Below are 20,361 nucleotides of genomic sequence, written 5' to 3' on the forward strand. Positions count from 1 at the left end.
CACTGAGCCTCTAGTATTTAATATTAACAGTAAAGCGACAATGTAAATAACAACTGAAATACCTCAATGGACCAGAGATGAAACAAAGAGGAGCAAGCACAGCTGAAGCACACTATGGAGGTCTTAAATTGTCTTTATATTTCTGGTTCTCTCCTGCTCGTCTATTAATCCCTTAAGCTGTCTTCTCAGTGCCAAAAGCCCAACTAATACACACCTTCCACTGGTTTGCTTCACTATCTCCCTCAAAACTGACCGGTCCCTCCTCTGGACTCCAGTATCAAGAGAGGAAAGAGAAAGGACCTTAACTATCATGTCCAGTAATATATTCTGTTCCCTGGCCTAGCTGCTCACACATAGTAGGAGCTCAACTTCGTTGAACTGACGTGAATAACCCCCTTGTCTGTTAAAAGGGTTCTGCACAGCAGCAGGATGCGTCATATAAAAAGGCAATGCATATTTTAAATTATTATGATTTATTAATTTGATTACTTGGATGTATTCCAGGGAGCTTGAAATGAGGATTGAAAAATCCAAATAGGATATTAAAATTCTCAATATTCATCTCAACATCTATTAGGAATCATATTTCGCTCAGAAAATAAAGCTGCATACCAGCCTAATTAGCATGCCTTTATTGTGTGTGAAGACAGCCTGAAGGATTTTGTTTTTTTCCCAGTCAGTTCATAATTGTTTGCACTAATAGCTACTACATAGTTTATTAATTTACAATGAGCATAAAGTAAAAATATCATCATTATATTTAAAAAATAATAGGAGAACATTGTTGACAATCTTTTGAACAAGATGGAAAGAATGAGGAAAAGGCAGGAAAGGGAGCCTCGGAAACGAGAAAAAAGAGGTGACAATGTTGAGAACGAAGGAAAAAGGCACGAAAAGAAGAGAATATAAAAGGAAGGACCTGATGAAGGATTAAATATACATTAAAAAGTAACTGTGAGACAAGAAGAAAGAGGATGGAAAGAAAGGAGAGGAAAACCGGGAGAGAGGAGACCCTGAGGGACGGCGGGCAGGTAACTAAATGCGTAAGGCATTTACTCTGCACCAGATGTGTACAATTCTAGCATTCCATAATTAAGAGAGAGTGTCCGGCACCACAACTCACCCCCGTGACAGGAGATTTTTACTTAGTATCTGGCCCATTCCCAGCCCAAGATCACGAAGCGGGCTCACGGCAGAACTTAGGCTAGAACCCAGGTCCCCCAATTTCTTATCCAGTTTTATTTTTCGAGCCAAATGGGATTTTATTTAAGGAGAGCCATGATGTCCTCTATGGCCCAGTGGCCTCCTTCACATGCAGTATTGGCAGGGAGTGAAAAATGCTTAACTGCGGATAGATGATGGATACTGAGCAAGACATGCTTTTGTCTCCCTGTTGTTGCTCTAGCTTGGCTGCCATGGTTACGGAGCAATTATGTGTCATATAATCATGTGACCAAACACCCTCAGATTCTCCTCGTAAAGGATGGTCATGTCAGCAGATACTCAGAAACAGGTCCAATACGTTCTGTGGCGGTAGCAATGATTAACAAAATATTGGGAAGTTTAGTAAGCAAGCACACCAAGAGCCTCATCTCACCGAGTCCTTCAATAGCCCTATTCAGTGAGCATTACGACTATCTACAAATGACTAACACAAAGAAAATGCTTGGAGGCAAAGGAACGGGCTCAGCATGTCAAAGGTAAGGAGTGGGAAGGCAGGAAATTAAACTTGGTCCATTTCATTAAAAAGCTGAAATTCTTTCTATCAGTTCTCCACAGACAAATGCTGTTAATTAAACCATGTCCGATACCTCCTGTATTCAATACCACTGAAATGAAAATTGTAATTATTACACTTAACATTTGAAAGGACTATCACCTAGATTATGTTTCTTGAAACATGGAAGTGAACTCATCACTGCTCCCTACAGCCATGTCAGTGATGCGGATGCAAGCATTGCCTCTTGCTGCCCCGTCACCACCCACAGACACAGAAGGAAAGAAAGGTCCCCTCCACAGAGAAGTGAGGACCTAAATCCACTTCCCAACCATCTTTGGAGTTGGCACTAGTAAAACCCGAGTAGCATCTTTGACCATTTTCTACACATTCACTAAGAAATAGTTGCTCAATTTTCCTCCAGAAAACCTTAGATTCAATCTTTTTTTTTTTTTTTTTTAAGGTTCTTATGGATTTGAGAGAGGAAAATAGAGGGACAGAAACATCTACTGGCTGCCTCCTCCATGCCCCCTACTGGGGATTGAGCCCAAACCTGAGCATGTGCCCTGAATGGGAATCGAACCAGTGACCTCTCAGTGCAAGGATGACGCTCAACCAACTGAGCCACGCCAGCCAGGGGAGTACAGTGAATTTTTACGCACAGCTCCACACTGGCTGAGAAAGGAACTCCCTCTCCATAAAGTGACAGTTACCACTGAAACACACTGCCACCTTATGACAATTCTCCTTATACCTTAATTTTCAGAAAACTCTGTTTTGAAAATAAATTCTTGCCAGGAATATGTGACCATAAAGTACGGAAATCACCTGACTTAAAAAGTAAGTAAAATGACAAGTTCTATTGAAAGCCGCCTGAGGGGAGGGTCTTATTGGAGGGACTATTTTTGGGTTTTGAAGAACGTGATGAGGTTGATGACATGAGATAACCGTTCCTAAACCTGAGAGGCCAGGACATAACACGCCGGCAATGGACCGGAAACGTTGAGTCTATCTTCCAATTATAGTTTTAGAAGGGACATCCAGAGTATCTGCCCCTGCTCGGATCTGTAACACGGCATACAGCACCCCCCACCCCCCAACATGTCAATGGCGCCGATCGGAAGGAACTATAGGGGAAAGAGACACTAAAATTAAGAAAAGACTGTGTACCTGAATACATTCACGACTATGTGGAATTTAAAAGAAGCCCCCCAAAATACTGCTATGCAATATTATGACTACTACAAAATGAAGCGCCTCTATGAACGTACAGAGTAGAAATTTCTACTGTTCAGAGAACATGGAGCTTTGACCCAATAGCTAGTTTAGTTTTCTCCGTGGGCCCCGTGACTCATGCGTGTAATGGGCTCTCTTCCCTGCTCCGCGTTAGCCACAGAGTCCGCCCGGGGGAACGCACGGTGCGCACTGGCCGGGGCTGTAAGCAGCGCTGTGCACGCTGTGCTGTTCCATCGCTCCTGGCTGCGTCTTATCGCTCTGCCTATTTCCACTCTGGCCTGGCAGGACCGTTACTCTCATTTCCACGTCCATGCTTGGTGCTGTGGGAAGAATCCAGGCTCGGGAAGCTGCATCGCCAGGCCGGCTCTCACTTTCAGCAGCTGCAGGGCATGATTTACTGCCTCATCTGCAGGACAAACTAGAGGTTTGCCATTTACACATTGGGACTGAAAATGTCTTCCTCAGACAATTATCCTAACGATTAGAGACAATGCCTAGAGATATCGAACGTTTATCGGGGGCCTGATATCTAATGGCCACTGATATACCTCAATTTCCACGTGTTTTATTTCAACAAAGCCTCTGAAATCGAGTTATATTTTATAATTACGTGGAATGCAGTAGTATTCTTTGCCAAAAGCAGTTTTTCAACTAGGGATGTCTTAGAATCAAGGAAAAACAGGACTAACTCATTGTGCTGCACCTTCATGCTGGCTTTGAACTGTGCAGAATTAGTAACAAAAGTATTTCACTGAACTCCTCGGTGAGGTTAGTTAGCTCATGAACGGAGACAAATGAGGAACTGGCGAATAAAGAACATAATAACGTCATGGGCACTGTCCTGTTAAGGACATCAGTTGACAATGCACTTGAGTTTTCCATTCTTGTTTAAAGTTTATGGGCAAAGGAACAAAAATTAAAAAAAAAATAGAACGTGTGCAATGACATATTGCTCAGTGTAATTACTGATTTGCTGCTTGCCCCGAGTTTTAATCTAGAGAGCCCTCGCATGCGGATCACAATGGAGACATCTGGAAGAGCGAGCGCCACGCTCGGCTCCTCCGGGCCCCAGCACCTGCTGCCGCCGTGGGGAGGGACCGTGGGCCCTTCTCGAACACACTGTGGCAGCTGTCAGCTCGGAAGGAGGCACACTCCAAGTTCTCCCAAGCAAGGAGCACTCCACAAAATGAAAACAAAACGAAAAACAACCACCTCCTTTGAGCTGAAAGGAAGCCAGACAGGAAACATGCCACTTGTCACACGCAAGTGGAGAACTCCCCTCAAGCCTTCGGCTTCAAAGACGTGGTCGCTCGACTGGCAAAATGCTTCCGATGACACGTGAAGCGGGCAGAGGCTGGGGCCGTCCCAGGAAACACACCGCAGCCTTAGAACACAAGCAGCCCTGGCCAGGGCTGCTCCCTGGCGAGAGCGCGGGTCCCCCACACCAAAGGCTCACAGGTTTGAGTCCGGCCAAGGACACATATCTGGGGTGCAGGTTTGATCCCCAACCCTGATTGGGGCACGTGTAGGAGGCAACTAGTTGATGTGTCTCTCTCGCATATCTTTCTCTCTCTCTCTTGTGTCTAGAATCAAGGCTGTGGAACATTGAAACACAATAAAATAAAAATCTCTGATTTTGACAAAATAATGTTTGAATAGTCTTGACAGGGGGAACTGTCCTTTCCAACAGGACAAAGCACCCATGGCCCAGTTTTGATGGATATGAAGTGATTGTTATTTGTAAAAGCAGTATTTCTGTAAAGCTGACTCGGAGCCCAGGAAACATCAGGTGTGCTTTCTTCACTGATGGAGGGAGCGCGGAGAGGTGTTACCCCAGATACATGTATCCACCAGAAAAAAATCTCACTATTTCACCTTCAGGCAGGAATACGAAGGCACAGCTTACAGGGCCAGAGCTGGGGAAGAAGGAACGGAGCAGCCCTGGCCGGTGTGGCTCAGTGGATAGAATGCCGGCCCTCGGACTGAAGGGCCCCGGGTTTGATTCCAGTCAAGGGCACCTCCCTGGGTTGGAGGCTAGATCCCCTACTCTGGTCAGGGCAGTGTGACTTTGTGTCTCTCCCCCTCCCTTCTACTCTCTAAAAATCAATGAGAAAATATCCTCAGGTGAGCAGTCACACGAGAGAGAGAGAGAGAGAGAGAGAGAGAGAGAGAGAGAGAGAGAGAGAACACGGAGGAGATGCAGATGACAAAGCATCCGGGAGGGCCACACCTGCCTGAAGGTGGGTCTTCACCCTGAATCCGGAGCCTGACCCCATCTCCTCGAAACAGGAAGCAGCAGGTTTCCCACACAACCCCTCCTACTTGTAATAAAACTGTTTCCATGGCAACAGAGGGACACTCAGGAGAAGCAGGTTCAGAGCAGAAACCTTAAACAGAGTGTAGGACCGACACTGCGTGACATTATCACCCGCGTTCGCTTTTGTTAGGCACGCGTCACACGAGCCGCCGGCGCTGCTGCATTTGCATTTCTGTCCCTGAGAGAGGAGGCATGTGCACCTGGAGAGGGACCACAAACAGAAGCAAAACTCGGGGCACCAGTGCCCGGGACCATGGCCCCTCAAGCAATGAAGCTGCCGGAGGGAGGACCATGCCGGCTTGCTTCCTTCCTTCCTTAATTCCTCGTACACCGCACATAAAACCCACCTTTCCGCTTTTCACACCAACAGTTGAAAGTACCAAGCCCCGCTGGGCCCACGTTCACCCATTTGAACATATATTTAGAGGAGTATTTTACAAAGTATTTCACAAAGGCTGCAAACGAACTGCTCACACACACACCCTGTGATTCGAAGCTTCCACTCGGGCAAGGCCGCCCACAGTCAGCAGTCTCCCAGGCCGCATGGTGGCATGGCCGCTCCCTGAGCAGAAGGAAGCCTGACCCCAGCCACCTCCCCGCGCATCCGACTCCTCCCTGGTCACTAGCAGGTTGGGGCGCTGCTGAGAGCGGAGAAGACCTTTCCTCCAGGCCGCTCCTGCGGGGATCCGCCTCCCCGGTCCTCACTGTCAATCCCTGTGCCTCGGCCACATTAAAAAGGGAAAAGAAAAGGACTCAACATTTCCCCAAAATACTCAGGACAATCACCGAGGATGGATGGCATTTAAATCTTATCTAAAAAGAACAAAGGCATTTTTTCAGAAATCACTGCCTTCTCTTTTTACATGTTTAGTATAACCTTTACCAAACTTATCAAACTTGGTGGTTGGTGCCTTAAAAAAAGTAAGGGTATTTGTAAGGAACCCCATCCCTTCTCTGAACATCCAGAGGAGAAAAAACAGGGTGATGTATGAAAGTGTGCACGTGTGTGTGACTGCCCAAAAGACGCCGCCTTGTAAACGAGTGGTGTGTGTGTGTGTGTGTGTGTGTGTGTGTGTGTGTGTGTGTGTGTTTAAAGAAAGCAAAACGATAAAATGTGCCCAGTCCACTTTGGATGCTTGTAATGTTCTCATTTAAAACCACCATCTGTCAGAGATGATTGCATTTGCTAACAAGGAGCATCCATTACATAGTCACCCTCCCCTCTGGTACCTGTTCCAGGGGACGGACCGCCCCACCCGAGGGCACCCTGCCGTCAGCCTCTCCGGAGCCCCTCTGGGTGCACCTGGAGGGGACACCCGGGTCACACACCCCCAGGGTCACTCCTGAGCACCGCGCTCTCGGGCTGAGGAGTGCGATTTCTGAGGCCGCCCTCCCTTGGCACATGGCGAGGCCAAGGGAGTTCATTCACGCTCTCATGGCAACAAGCAGTTATCGCTTCGTTTGTTTGATTTAAAAATAACAAAAATGTGCAAAGGCAAAGCTTGTTAAAATATAGCACAGACCTGCAAGAATTTGGGTGGAGCTAAATGCTATGGCTAGTATCCTGCTTGGGGGGGGGGGGGGGAGGAAGAGGGGAGGGCATTGCGTAAATCTTTCTTTTTTGCATGACCGTTCCTAACGTCTAGACTACTTCATCACAGCTTCACATGTTATGTTTTATTTCCCTGGCTCAGGGGTGGGGGGTGGGGACTTCACCGGTCGCTGTATGCTAAGAGCAGTCCTTACAATATGGATGCTGCCTTCTAGTCTCCCTACAAGAGTAATGAGAAAAATTGAACGTTCTGTTCAACTCCAGAAAAGACTACGAAAATTGTCAGGTTGTACATGCGCACAAATAATCCCTAAACTCAGGAAGGAAATAACACCTCCCCCCCCCCCCCCCCCCCCCCCCAGGTCGCAGGCTCCCAGTAGGACTCGGGCGGGGAATGCACTTGAACACATCACGTAAATCAGCCACAGCGGCCTGGAGGTCTCCAGTGAGATGGAACGACGAGGCGCGCACCCCAGACGGTGGAAGAGGCCGTAACAGCCACGCGCTGGGAAGAAGGGAAGGTCCGGGATGCCGTATGGTAGCCGCTGGCCTGAACTGTCCGCCTGCGCTCCTAGTTCCGCCGGAACAACTGGTCTCCATGGCAGGGCCCATGCCAGCGGGAAGAGGGCTGTTGGCAAGATTCAGCTTAGGCCGAGGCAGAGAAGTAGCAGACCCTTTAGAGAAGGATTCCTGGCAAAGGCGACAAGTCTAAGATGCAAAAATCACAAGCCATCTGCCATTCTTATGCTGTCCTCCACTTAAGCAAACAAAGGCTGTGGAGCCTCGGGAGGCAGGGCGGGAGCTGGGTAGGAAGAGATCAGGCAATGAACCTGCTGCATCTGTGCGTCACCCGGGACAGACAACAGGGCCGCGAAGTCCTGGAGCGGGGCCGGGCCGGAGGGGCCAGTGGGGGAAAAGGGACATTTGTAATACTTTGAGTAAAGCGACGGGAATGAGGATACTTTTCAAAATAGAGTTAAGGCCTCATCCAGTGCCTCAGTGGGTTGGACCACCACCCTGTAACACCAAAAGGTTGTGGGTTCGAGTCCGGTCAGGGCACATACCTAGGTTGCTGGTTCGATCCCTGGTCTGGGTGCACCTGGGAGGTAACTGATAGCTGTTTCTCTCTCACGTCGATGTTTCTCTCTCTCTCTTCCATCCTCTCCCTCTCAAATAAAGAGAGAAATATGCTGGGGTGAGGATGAAAAGAATAGAGTTAATCTTCTCCAAGTGTCCTCTTCTGAAAATAGCAGGAGTTCCTGTCGGTGCTGGAACACAGGCTGGACTACAGTATCACCGTCACCGCGCACCCGCCGAGGACGCACTGGGCACGGGCAGCCGGCTCCCCTGCGGCACAGCTGAGAGACAGGGTGGCGACGAGTCCTCCCCTAGGACGCCGTGCCACAGAGGGGAACGGGAGGGAACAGCCGAGATAATAACTGCCATGCCAGGCGCCCGCGACTTCATTTGTGAGACGGGGCTGACTGTCTTCAGAGGGGACAGCGGTGCTCCCGCCTCACGCTGCTTCCCCCGCGGAGGCTCGGAACCTGTTTCCGCCCCTGGAGCCTGTGCTGCTCGGATGACTTCCAGGGACCAATGAAGTGCTGCGCAGCCACGCTGCGAACCCGCGGCCACGCTGTGAACCCGCGGCCACGCTGTGAACCCGCGGCCACGCTGCGAACCCGCGGCCACAGACGACAGAGGGTGATTACCAGAGGGACGGGGCGGGGAGGGAGAGGAGGGTCAAGGGGAGATGAATGGTGACGGAAGGAGACCTGGCTTGGGGTGGTGAACACACAAAACATTATGCAGATGGCGTTTGCAGGATTGTACACCTGACACCTGTGTGACTGTATTCACCAATGCCACCCAATAAATTCAATTAAAAAAAACAAAAAAGGCAAGAGTCGCGGGTGGAGGGGTAACTCCAGTTGCATAAGCAGAGTGGTGCTTTAGCATTTTCTCTCTGCAAGTTCTTTCTTACAGATCCTGAAAGGGATGGTCCGACGCCCACGGGGATTCTGCGTGAGGGCCCGGGAGAGAGGGAGTTCCTGCAGAATCCACGCATTTCCAAGGGAAGCAGCGTGTGCACGCAGGGCACCGAGTGTGCTTTGTCTGTGCCCTCTGTCTTCAACGTGTGCTTCACAGAAACGGCCTGACTACACTCTCTCTTCCTGCAGGATGTGGGTCATCACACGTGCGGGGAGAGGAAGACACGGGGTGATTACTTCCCGTGTTCTCCTAGCATTTGGACAGAATCTGCTTCTCTCCTTACATCTCCTCTTCACTTAAGAATTCTTCCAACGCCCGCCCTCAGGTGAGGTCACTCCTCCTGGGAAGAGTGGGATGACTTCCGAGGACGTTCTGTCGAGTTCAGAGCATTCGATTAGGGGGTGGGAAAATCAATAGGTAAATTAATCACATTTATAGGCACGATGAAAGGTGATCTGCAATTATCACGTGGTATATGTCCTCCTTGGCTTTAGAATAAGCTGCAATCAAAAAATAAATGACTGTAATATATTTTATAAATAGATACGTTACTCTATTGAGCTTACAGCTTGTTTGTTAATGTTTATATATCAGTTGGGCAAGAGGCAGTTGGTTCATCCCAAGTACATCTAAGTAAGAGCTGAATGCACACGGTATACAAAATACTGGATATAACAGCTCAGTCGTGTCCAGTTTCTTAAGAGGCACTGAAGGGTCCCGGGTTCGATTCTGGTCAAGGGCACATGCCCGGGTTGCAGGCTTGATCCTCAGTAGGGGGGGTGTAGGAGGCAGTCGATCAATGATTCCCTCTCATCGTTGATGTTTCCTTCTCTCTCTCCCTCTCCCTTCTCCTCTGAAATTGATCCAAATATATTTTAAAAATACTCAGCAACACTAATATTTTATTAGATTTCTCTTTTAAGTTGTGAGGAAAGACAAGGGCTAGGAGTTAGTAATGGGAAAAGAGGCGGGGGGAGGGGGTTCGCAAGATCTCAATTCTCAATTGCTCTAGGAAGCACGGCGTTTGTCCTATTTTGGGTGTAAGATGATTTCGAAACGTTATTTAAAAAGTTATAAATATACAGAAAAGAGGGGATAGAGTCATGCTTCTTAGTAGCGCTAAGCCAGAGAGCCTTGCTCTGCTCACCTCTCCTGCTCAGTCACAGGACTGGGCGGAGTGGAGACGCCGCAATTAACCACGGTTTGCTGCACGCCCATTAGCCACCAAAAAGGACCGGGCGGCAAGAAGAGCTTAATCCCAGATGCTGCCCTGACACCAATCTAGTCGCATCACCTCATCCATCCCCCGGAGGGAACCAAGCACTAGGGCCTGCATCAGCCCCCCTTGTCCTCACAGCCTCTCCACTTTACCAAGGATGAAGCTAAACCCCCAGCTGTCTCTCACACACACACACACACACACACACACACACAGTGTCATTAAAACACTGAGAGAGAACGGTGCTGAGGAATGACATGAGCAGAAAGCTCCATTAACGTCGAGCTTCTCTGGGAAGTTAACAGTGACCGGTAACTTCAAAACGCGTAGCATAGCCCGGCCGGCGTGGCTCAGTGGTTGAGCATCAACCTATGAGCCAGGAGGTCACGGTTCGATTCCCGGTCAGGGCACAGGCCCGGGTTGTGGGCTTGGTCCCCAGTGTGGGGCATGCAGGAGGCAGCCGACCCATGATTCTCTCTCATCATTGATGTTTCTCCCCCTCTCCCTTCATCTCTGAAATCAATAAATATATATGTATATACAGATATATTTTTTAATGGGTAGTGTAAAATTATAGGGGAGAAAATGTTTCTATTTGTCACCTCCTATCCTCTCCAAAAGGATATTCATCGAAGGGAGGTAGCTTATTATCATTCATTCATGCCACAGAGGTGTCTGCCTGCAACAAGTGTCCTCCAGTTACTTTATTCCATCGGGCAGCAGGGTTCTAAATGCTAGGGGTGGGTAACTTACAGCGCTGCAATACTAAATAGATATGCAATCAACTATTGAACATTTAGTAGGAAATGTTAACTGTAAGTCATATGTGGGCCCTAATAGAATATATAAAATATATTTAAAAGAAAACCAACAAAATATATATATATAAAAACCTAAGTGACTGGCCAACCGTTCGACCATTCGACTGGTAGCTATGACACACACTGACCACCAGGGGCAGACGCTCAACGCACAGGCATGGAAACATGGAACAGACTGATGAATCTCGGGGGGGAGGGGGAAGGGCGGTAAGAGATTAACCAAAGATTTTATATGTATACCAGAGGACCAGTGCATGGATTTGTGCACCGGTGGGGTCCCCTGGCCTGGCCTGCGGGGATCGGGCTGGAACAGGCAGTCCAACATCCCCCTGAGGGACCACACCAGTGTGCATGAATCCATGCACCCGACCTCTAGTAAAAAATAAAGACCATAGCCTATATTACAGCAAAGAATCAGAGCAAATATTCCTACATAAATTTGACTTTTATTTTTATATTTTTACCTTTATCTTAACAATTTAACTTTTATACATACATCCATCACTGTAGTTTTTTAAAATAATGAACATATTGTACATACCTTTATGTTTCAGTGCTTAACTTTCATATAACATATATACCAGTACATGTTCAATAGAGTATAAAATAAAATTCATCCTCTGAGGAAATTCATTATTAAGAATTACTGTTATATTACAGTGATTACATGTCTCATTTTGTTGTACCCCAAATATAAGAAAATACTATTTCTCATTCTAATAAAATGATCCTTCTTGTGATACTATTAATATTTTCAAGTGCTTCTATAAGTTTTCGCCTACTAACCAGAACAGTATTTTATTACGAGATGCCCTCATTAAAGACTCTAACATCTTACAACTCTTATGTGCTGTGCCATTTAAAATCCCTCTTCATCTACATACCCATCCTGTTAGGCAGAGAGCATCACCATCCCCACTTTACAGATGGAAGTACTGAGGCTGATGGAACTTGTGTTGCTTGTGTCAAATCACACAGCTAACTAGGAACCATTTGCTTTTCTTCAGTGTTTTCAATCACATTAAATGGGTCCCTCTACGCAACATATAGATTTAATGTTGATGAGAATAAGATTGCAATTGCTCATTCCACATGAATTGTGAGTTGCACATATCCTCTCAATTACACTAGCAATATCTATATTTTCAGTCCTTATGTATTTCTGATGTAAGTAATCCTAATTGTGGTCATGACTTAAATATGTTTTCACCCCAACTCATTGTAACTCTTAATGCCAATACAAAAATGACGCTAGCTTGTTCCTGGAGAAAAGGTGCCAAGGAGATTCTGAGCAGATGGAGGAGGGAAACATTTCAGGGGGGAGGGGAGAGAGAGAGAACAGAGGGGGGAGAGAGAGGACAGAAGTGGTGACGTGCATCACGTGCTTCGTTACCACAGAAGTGGTCATTACACTCTCACTCCACGGGGACCACGGTAATCCCACAGTAGCTCACGTCACTGCTATCCCCTCTACCCTGATAACTGTGAAGTTAATCTGAGGCAATACTGTACACGTTGGCCATACGCTGTTTCCTTGGTAACAGCATGATGCTACCATAGAGAAGGGATGTTTGGCAGTAATGTGGTCAGCAGCAAGCTGATTACACAGGCGAAAGCTTCTATCTACATGCGCAGAGCAGCCTGGCCGGCGGGGCTCAGTGGTTGAGCGTCGACCTATGAGCCAGGAGATCATGGTTCAATTCCCAGTCAGGGCACAGGCCCGGGTTACGGGCTCCATCCCCAGTGGGGGGCGTGCAGGAGGCAGCCGATCCATGCTTCTCTCTCATCATGGATGTTTCTATCTCTCTCTCCCCCTTCCCCTCTGAAATCAATAAAAATATGTATTTTAAAAAAATACAGAGAGCATAACAATCGCCTGGGAAGAGCCACAGGGCTGACCGAAGGGTTCTCTGCATCCCATGTCCATTATCTGTTGGCTGTAGTAGCTCCAATAAATGCAAGGAATGACCAAATGGCCAGTTCACATTTAGCAACAGAGCCTTCTTAGCTCTAAAAAAGTGCAAGGGGGAAAGATAAAAATGTAATGCATTCCTCTTGCTCCTTTCTCCTCTCTCCTGCCCTGAAATGATTACTATGCTATCAGGAGCCATACACGTGTATATATGCCCATGCAAACCTGCTCGATGAAAATCGGCCATGCGGCTGATGCCGAGGCAACCCGTAGGTCTAAATCAAGATACCAGAACTAGTGTTAAAACAATTTTGCTTAAGGAAGTTCGCTGGAGAAGGCAGATCTGTGACATGTGCAGCCGACTACCTTCAAAGGGCAGGAGGAGACGTTGAACACGTGGCCAGAAGGGTAACAGCTTACATTTCGGCTTTCTCGGCATGCGATATGGAAAAGAGCAGCACGCAGAGCAAAGGCAGGGCACAGCTAACTGGTATCGTAAGAAGTCCTGACCTAGCAGGGGTGGCCCTGTTGACTGGGCATCGTTCTGTGCACCACAAGGTGCCTGGTTCGATTCCTGGTCAGGGCACATGTCCAGGTTGTGGGCTGGATCCCCAGTAGGGGGCGTGCAGGAGGCAGCCAATCAAAGATCCTCTCTCATCATTGACGTTCCTCTCTCTCTCTCTCTTCCTCTCCCTCTAAAATCAACAAAAACATTTTATAAAAAAGAAGTCCTGAATTAGAGGTGTGCATTTAAAAATGATATCATAAGAAGTCCTGCCCTAGCCAGTTGGCTCTGGATAGAGAGTCTGCCTGCAGACTGAAGGGTCCAGGGTTCAATTCCCAGTCAGGGCACATGCCAGGTTGTGGGCTGGATCCCCAATAGGGGGCGTGCAGGAGGCAGCCAATCAAAGGTCCTCTCTCATCATTGACGTTTCTCTCTCCCTCTCTTTTCCTCTCTGACATCAATAAAAATATATTAAAATAAATAAATAAAAATGCCATGCCCCCCTGTGCCATGCCAGCGCGGCCAAGGGTGAGCCTGAGCAGGGCGGTGAAGGATTGAGGAAAGACAGACGAGGATGAAGCTGGGTCTGGGTGGGACACTGTCCTCTCTGATGGAGAGCTAGCGACAGCGCCACGGACCACAGGCCGTGTCTTTATTTTACAGCCGATGCCACGAGGCAAAGGAAGGGCGTGGTCGAGATGTTTACAGCATCCTCGTGGGTTTCGATCCTACTCAGTTACACGCACCTGAACTCTGACAAGCCCACGTCACTCAGGCACGTGGGGCCACGTGTTCGGACCACAGGTTCAAGCTGACAACTCCAGCTGTTGGCTGTCATGGTGCTGGGAGGCTCTGCCCTCCACGCTGGGACGTGCACGTGGCCATGAGAGGACTGTGCCCTCTCCTCAGTCCGAGGCTTGAACCTGTCCAGACACTGTAGCCGCTCTCCACACCCCCCAAGCTTCAGAGGGCTGAACACCCCGAGGCCGAGACCCGCTCTGCCAGGCTCCCCCTCCTCCCCAGTGTTCCCGATTCCAGCCAGAAGGATCTCCCTCCCAGGATGAGAAGGGATGGGTCTTTAGTCTGACTTAACATTTGTGTCTGTGCTAAAACAAGCATCGTCACACTAGCACTGCCTTGTCGTTCTTCAGATAGAAAATGTGACTCCTTCAGAGTTCAGGAAGTCTTTTTCAAAATCTGCTTTTGCTTTTGCGCGATCAAACCAGACCCGGAGCTATCTCGGCATCTCTAGGCTCACGGTGCGCTTTGTGGGGGCACGTTTTCCTCCAACACCGTGACGAGAACGCCGTCCACTCGGGTATCAGAGATTCCCATCCACCGCAGCAAACGGCTTTCGGGGCTATTAGATTCTGACAAGCTGAGAAAAAACGTTAAGTCACAGGCGGGAATTTATTGATCTTAGTTGGCTCCCACCCACCAACCCCCTCCCTTCTTTCCCCCCAAGTGCCTGGCACATAGATTTTCAATATTTGTTAAATAAGTGAATAAATATTCTCCAAATTATAATTTGGCCAAACTCCCAGTAAGGACATCACGCGGACCTACTTGTACAGGGCTCTGCTCAACATCCACCCCCAGAATCGTCCCCCCGATTTAGATTTCCGGATATTCTCTCTGCAGTTGTCTTGGGAAAGGTCACGGGTTATTATTTAATTTTAGTATTTTTTAAATATATTTTTATTGATTTCAGAGAGGAAGGGAGAAGGAGAGAGATAGGAACATCAATGATGAGAGAGAATCATGGATCGGCTGCCTCCTGCACGCCCCGCTATTAGGGATCGAGCCTGCAAACCGGGCCTGTGCCCTGACCGGGAATTGAACTCAGGACAATTCAGTCCACAGGCAGAGGTTCTATCCACTGAGCCAAACCAGCTATGGCTTATGTTAGTTTGAATACTAACCGCACACAGGCTAACCACAAACGGGACTAACAAACCATGGTTTACCGGCATTCTCCGTGACCATCACAGAAACAGTGACCAGGTTTTGTTGCTGTGAGTTTTCCACTTGCTCAGTCTATGACCATAAGCAAGTTCTGGACCCACTGGACTCTCACATGGGGCTGTTATGATGAAGAAACAAGGTCATCCATGCAAATCTGCAGCACAGTCTTAAAACACTGAAAGACCACGACCAACATTTAGGTCCTTGTTATACTTTATTAAACAAACACATCCCAAGTCCTCAATATGTGTTCACACTGTCTGCCACACCACGCCGCCCATACCTGTACAAGGCCCTCTGCTGCGTTATCTACGATGTTCCAGGAGTAAATGGCACTGAGGGGGCGGGAGGGGGGGAGGAAGAACACTTAGGAGAGTTCCCACCTGCAAATTCTGGAACTTTTTGAGTCTTCATTTTCTATCTATAAAAAAGGATCCAGGGTAGCCGTCTCCTCTTATAATTGTGAAAATAAAATTCATACTCCTTTTCACGGCCAACAGGTCCTAGGCTGCCTAAGAACCCCATGGATGCAATAAAAAAAAAAAAAGAAGCAGGATATAAATAATAAATAACAAAATAAATCGATGAAGCCCAGCCAGCGTGGCTCAGTGGTTGAGCACAGACCTAGAAGGTCAAGGTTCGATTCCTGGGTTGCGGGCTCGATCCCCGGTGTGGGGCGTGCAGGAGGCAGCTGACCCATGATTCTCTCTCATCACTGATGTTTCTCTCTCTCCCTCTCCCTTCCTCTCTGAAATAAATGTAAAAACATATTAAAAACTAAGTAAGCCGGCTAACACGCACCGGTATGTGCGCTGAGCCGGTACCTTGTAAAGGCTGTGATGCCGACCAGCTGCCGGGCAGAGGGACGCGGGAGGCAGGCGGGCGCGCAGCCGGGAGCGTGGGCGGGGGACGCCTCCCCGATGGATTTGGTGCTGCACCCGGCACAGCTCTGACAGTGGTTCCTAGTGAATTCTCTGAGGTTGTGAAGGCTTTTTAATGATGAACATGTGAATAGGAGCCGTAATTAAGACCGGTCTTCCCCCTGCCGGAGTAAGAACTGCCAAGATGTCAGAGGGCGGGACGAGGAGCTGCTGCCTGGACGCACCCTTGCAGACGGCACCTGCACCTGCTGCGAAGGACCCCTGAGCCGTCCGCAGGCAGGGCGGGCGCCCCTGCCCCTGCCCCTGCCCCTGCCCCAGGAGGAACCCGCGTGAGAAAGTGCAAGGACCCCGAGCCGCTGCCCGTCCTACCGCCCCAGGCGCCACCGTGCTGTGGGCGGCCGGCCCGGTCCCCGGTGCGGGTGCTGCCGAGGCCCCGGCTCTCCGCTTCCAGGACTGCCTGTCGGGGACCTGACTCTGGGCCCCGCTCTCTTTAGCGGAGCTGTCTACACTTTGCTACGTACCCTTCCTGTTTTGGCTGAAACCTAGACCTCTTGCCATTTTAAACCATATATATATATATTTTTTTTAATTTAAAAATGTACATATTGATTTCAGAGAAAGGAAAGGAGACGGGGAGAGAGAAACATAAATGGTGAGAGAAAATCATTGCCGGGCAGCCTCCTGCACGCCCCCCACTGGGGATGGAGCCCACAACCCGGGCCTGCGCCCTGACCAGGAATGGAACCCGTGACCTCCTGGTTCATAGGCTGACGCTCAACCACTGAGTCACACTGGCCGAGCAAGACCTCTTGCCATTTATATAAATATGTTTTAAATTTCTACAAATCCATATCACGAACATATTTTTCCTCTCATGCTACAGTCCAAGGTGTGGCTCTGAAATGATTTCGGGTTATTTTTTCCAAACGTTCTCTTGAAACTGACATTTTTTGGTCATGATAGTGATTGTTAAATTTATACAACCAGTCACATTTTTTCAAGAAACTAAACAGAATTGTCTCATCAAGAAATAGTCAAGGAATAAACAGACCTCTGCAAGAACCTGATTCAGAGGCAAAAAAAGAAAAAGAAAAAAAAAACACAGCATTAAATGATTGGAAGTTTGGCTCTCGGTATCCAACGTGTCTTCAATATCCAAGTTCATTAATCTTTTCAAACAAACACAGTTTTCTCAAACCAAAGGTATGAAATGATCACAATAAAAGCAAATTAAATTTATTAAATGCTGCATAATTATCTCATTTCTGGGGCTCAGGTTATTAGCTCAGATATGATGCCTTCCACACAACTTCCATTTGCAATTACACCCCGAACTGCAGGTCTGAGGCGCCAGCCATAGGAACACGGCCCCCCTGCTGTGCTAAACTCACTGAAACAGATAGAAGAAACGCACTTCATTGTGCTGTGTTCCTGTTTTACTCCTTGGTAATTGGACTGCCCCACAGGAAGTGCTCTGCTTTATAATCTATCACGGAGTTACTACCACCGTCGCGCTGCTCGCCTGATCTCCCTGTACAGACCACGTCAGAGTTCCTGAGTTACCATTTCATACTCAGGAGTAAAATAGGACGGCAAAAGCACGTGAACGGCTCCCATCAAAAAGGTGGTTTGGAAGCGCTGTGACGCCGGCCCTCGTTCCTAAGGACGTGACTGAGTCTGGATTTTGACCGTGGAAATGCGGGCACTCACTGGCTTCTAGCGACCGGTGACTGGCGCCACTCAGAAGTGTCCTGACAAAGGGGTCTTCTCTGAATTAAAAAAAAAGTCAACAGCCTATGTCTTACTATTCAAAGATTACAAAGTTATTGGTTTCTCCCCTCTCCTGATGATGGAGTCAAATACAGCCTAAAAGCAAAGTCTCCTTGAATGCAATGTGGCCTTGCGGTATACGTCTGGGGCCTGTCATGTAGGGTGATGCTCCATGATGCTTATATGTTATCACGTGACCCAGGGTTAGTTCTGTCCAAATGAAGAACGTTTACGAAAGTGTTAACACCTTCATCGAAGGGTTAAAAGGGATCCTCAGAAAACGCTTCACTCGCCTCTCTCTCTCTCTCTCTCTCTCTCTCTCTCTCTCTCTCTCTCTCTCTCTCTCTCTTTCTCTGGCTTCTACATGCTACGGCCCATCTTTAAAGTAAAAATAACTTTTAATGAATTTATTTTGTCAGTGAAGTAATAAGAATTCATTTAAACGGTTTTTAAGCAGGAGTCGCTTTATGAACAATCGTGCTTAATAGCAATGCAATTTCATTTCCAGTGAGCAATGAAAAGCCTGATCACATTCAATTTAGGAAAAAGCAAAGTTGTTAGTCTGTGGAAAGTTATTTTTCCAAACCCTAGTAGTCGTTGAATGCAGACAATTTTTAAGAAAAAAGAGAACATATATAATGAGATGTAACATCTGATTTGGAGTTTTAAGTAAATTACACCTTGTCTTTAAGGATTATCAGCGTGTACTGAAGATCAGATTATAAGGATGCCAAAAGATTTTATGCCACACAAAACTCCTGCACAATTTCTCCAGGAACAGACGCACTGGTGAATATAACGGTAACCAGAAATAGAAAGGAGCGCCACATAATCTTGCAAATTACATCCTGGGGTCCAATGTCCTAAAACTCTGTCCCAAAAACTACTGGTCAGGCTGCCCTGATTTTAACACGTTACACAGATTCATTAAGAACAAGAAATGCACTTATTTCATAAAGCCTTAATGAGACACATCCTACAACGTCTCTGACATTATCTATCCCTACAGTATCTCATTGATATTTATCTCCGACACCGAAGCCGGAATCATTTGATTCTGTTCACCCGAGTGTAGCACTCTCAGCGCCACAGAGCTCTCTCCCGAGGAAAGAGGAGGGAATTAAAGAAATGAGGAGATAACAGGCTGCACAATCTACTTGTAAAAACAGACACTTCAGAAAGGGAAGTGCCTAAGTGGTCATATAGAAAGCGCAATTAAAACTAATTTAGCTTTGTCTCTCAGGATTGGTAAACCTACACTTTTGAACATTGAACTGAGCTGTTAGGACCAAGCTGCCCTTAATTGTCCCTGTTCAACTTGACCAATTAATAACTAACTCTTATAAAAGTAGTGAATTATTTCATTTAATTGTGTGGTAACCAGAATATATATCAGCTTGGTTTTGGAGGGGGAAGAAAAAAGATCAATACTTTTTTGATGATGGATAAGCAATGACCTAGCTCTACTTCTCTTAAGTGAAATATGAATTGGAAAAATCTGTTTTGAAAAATAAGGCTCAGAGGTTAAGGAGCTTACAAAACATTAGAGTCAGGCCCAGGGACGGGGCCAAAGCGAGGCCCCGGGAAGGTCCGAGCGCCGCCGGAGGCACAGGAAGCAAACGCTGGTTTGGGGCAGTTGAGCCCAACGAGCGGATGAGCATGTGGAACTCAGGTCTGCTGTTCCAGAGGGAGGCGCGGCAGCCCAGCCGGGCTCAGTGCTTGGGCATCATCCTGCACCGAAAGGTGGCTGATTCCATCCCTGGTCAGGGTGAGGCCTGGGCTGCAGGCTCCATCCCGTGGGGGCGGGCGGGGGGAGGTGTGCAGGAGGCATCCAATCCATGTTTCTCCTCACATTGACGTTTCTCTCTCTCTCTCTCTCTCTCTCTCTCTCTCTGCCTCCACCCCCCTTCCAATTTCTAAATACCAATTTAAAAATCTTTAACACGAGAGGGTGACATGGGAGTTAATATACACTCAGGAGACCCTAAAACAAACTGTTAATAAAGGCAAAAGAAGCAGATGATGTCAGCAAAGGCATGAACACACCGTGAGAAGGGTACCAGAGACAAAAGCTCCTCAGACGCCTATATTTCAGAGAAAATAGGAGTAAGAAAGGATGGTGATTACACATTCTTCTTAAAACAGATAAAGCAAAAACTAAGTCATTAAAAAAGATTTGTTTTTATTTACACCGATAATGACACGCAATCGCTTGTCTTTCATCAGCCCATAACGTTGACGATCAAAACAAGGTGCTGAGAAAGATGGAGGGACGTCCACCTCTAGGCAGGACGAGGGTCACAGGAGGCCGATCGAGACCCGCATGCCAAAAACACGGTAAAAGCTAAATAAATAAACCACAAACAGCACATGTGAGAGGGATCAGAGATACCAGAAAGCAAGAAAAACGGCACAAATTAAATTCCTGGAGGGGAGAATGTTAACCAATAAGCTGAGGAGAAATAGCAATACAT

General features: G+C 47.6%; 1 protein-coding gene and 1 long non-coding RNA gene across 2 annotated transcripts in view; one reads left to right on the forward strand and one right to left on the reverse strand.

The window, feature by feature from the left end:
* DPYD (dihydropyrimidine dehydrogenase) overlaps nt 1-20,361 on the reverse strand; it is a 370,484-nt gene that overhangs the window by 278,864 nt on the left and 71,259 nt on the right. The window lies entirely within an intron of this gene.
* Nucleotides 1,509-20,194, forward strand: LOC129147911 (uncharacterized). Its single transcript, XR_008555131.1, has 4 exons — nt 1,509-1,700; nt 2,484-2,557; nt 9,003-9,139; nt 20,114-20,194. It is a non-coding gene; the product is annotated as an uncharacterized LOC129147911 (long non-coding RNA).

This window comes from Eptesicus fuscus, chromosome 22, assembly GCF_027574615.1.
Source record: "Eptesicus fuscus isolate TK198812 chromosome 22, DD_ASM_mEF_20220401, whole genome shotgun sequence".
Taxonomy (NCBI): domain Eukaryota; kingdom Metazoa; phylum Chordata; class Mammalia; order Chiroptera; family Vespertilionidae; genus Eptesicus; species Eptesicus fuscus.